At 44.3% G+C, this 2,000-nt stretch overlaps 1 long non-coding RNA gene across 2 annotated transcripts; it reads left to right on the forward strand.

The window, feature by feature from the left end:
- Positions 1 to 201: 201 nt before the first annotated feature.
- On the forward strand, positions 202 to 1,495 carry LOC125556182 (uncharacterized). Of its 2 annotated transcripts, XR_015603345.1 has the most exons (3): positions 202 to 291; positions 413 to 539; positions 661 to 1,495. It is a non-coding gene; the product is annotated as an uncharacterized LOC125556182 (long non-coding RNA). The 2 variants fall into 2 exon arrangements; XR_007305030.2 differs by having other exon boundaries at positions 413 to 1,495.
- The last annotated feature ends 505 nt before the right edge of the window (positions 1,496 to 2,000 follow it).

Raw genomic sequence — 2,000 nt, forward strand, 5'->3', positions numbered from 1 at the left:
TGCCACGTCAGCACATTATACGTCTGCGGATTAGACTAGCACCGTATTTGCACGCTCGTGCCAAGTTCTCAGGGCCGGCCCTAGGCCATGGCGAGGAGTGCGACCACCTAGGGCCCAGCCTCAGCAGGGGCCCATACGCTGTGCACCTATATGCTATATACAATGTATATATTTCTGGAAAAATATACTAGTGCAGAAGAGCAGCAGACCTGGCCCATTTATCAAAAAGGAAACAAGTCACGCACAAACATCAATCCCTTCTCCTTCGCTGGCTCCTTGAATTACGCCTCGGTAGTCTCCCGTTCTTCATCTTCTTTACCAAAAATTGATTGCCCCGACTTCCTAAGAGGCCAGGCCCCAATTCCCCAAGTTAATCAATAAATTTCTTTGGTTCCTTGCATTCTATAAACAGCCCCAAGGGACCCCGACGGACCTGCAACGGCAGGGACGCGAGAGCAGCAACCTGCAGCATGGCCGTCCGAGCCGTGTTCATGGTGAAGGGCAGGCGGTGGAGATGTGAAGTCCAGGCACTATTCAAGGTAAGCACCGAAGCCATTGCTCATTCATATAATTTTTGGATTCCAATTCTTTGATCCTTGTCTGTTTATCTCAAGACGGTGCTACATCCTTTATTAGAAGATATTTTTGCGTCTATTATAGGGGCCCATTAGATGAAGCTCGCACAAGGGCCTCTAAGATCTTAGGGCCAGCCCTGCAAGTTCTAGAACCAGTTCTGCGTATTTTTCAAGTTCAGGCATCAAAGTGAACATTCGTGACAAGTTTAAGCACCACTCATGATATTACCTCTTAACTTTACTATCCAACATACCCGTTTTCTTCTCAAGATGGTCTTTGGTATCTGCCACACTCCTTGTTAAGAAGTCTAAGGAAATGCATTGCAATACGAAGATATTTGAATATAAAAGAGCCAGGCTCACAACCAAAGAGTTGTTTGTAATAATCCCCTTCCTCTTTTGCTTGTCTAAAGTAGAAGAGTTCACTCTTGCGGAAGTTATCTTTACACCAGGCAATAGTTCGAAGAGACAGAGAATCAATTTCATGTTTTTGGCCTTCTCATTATCATGTTCCATAAAGATGGTACTGTCATCAGCATATTGCAGGACCTATAGTCCACCATCCACTAGATGTAGAATAAGACCCATCACATGACCTGCTTCCTTAGCTCGGCTGATAAGCATTGCTAGAAGCAGGGCCGGCCCTGAGGGGGGGCAGGGGGGGCGGCCGCCCCAGGCCCCCGGGTAGGAAGGGGCCCCCGATTGATTTGGTTTCCCTATATACGTGTGATTGTTTAGCGGTCGATTGATTCTCCAAAAGGAAACAAAAATTAATTGATGGATTAGCACGCCGTGCAGTCTTCTCCGCTTAATACTCTTTCTACCCAATTGGCAACAAATCAGCCATGCCATGAATGACGGCGCCCCGCCCACTCGTCTAATTGTAATTTTTGGCTGCTAGGCGCCATTAGTGGAAGAAGGTAATGCGGTTTCCAGATTCCCATCAATCTTCTCTTCAACACAATTTTTTTTCTTTCTATTCTTGTTAGATCGTTCGTTTCCTGAAGATTATCCTCGTACATCTCTCTTTCTCACACTCCAGTTTCTTGTATTGATTGGGATTAGAAAACAGAAACTTGGACTTTTGTTCGTGACGCAGCAGAAAAATCTTGCGATTTCAATTTTTCTAGCCATCCAGGTACCTTGTTCCATGCCTTTCTTAGCACTTTTATTTAATTAGCAATACTCTTAATTTCTTGTATCATATGTTGTGTGGTGATTAGCAAGATGCTACCCAGAAAGAATCCATCTGATAATTGAGGAAAAATATGCATATGAGTTAGTTGAGTCCCACATGAGTTGTTGGCATTTTTTTAGAGCAGATACAAGTCCTCTACGGATTCCCTGCAAAAATAAAACAGTATTTCTACTGCTAGGAACTCCAAGGAGTTAGCTTTAGTTGTTGTTCAAGAACAACTAGTGAAA

This window comes from Triticum urartu, chromosome 5A (genome assembly GCF_056163025.1).
Source record: "Triticum urartu cultivar PI428250 chromosome 5A, HENAU_Tu73, whole genome shotgun sequence".
In the NCBI taxonomy this organism is placed as follows: Eukaryota; Viridiplantae; Streptophyta; class Magnoliopsida; order Poales; family Poaceae; genus Triticum; species Triticum urartu.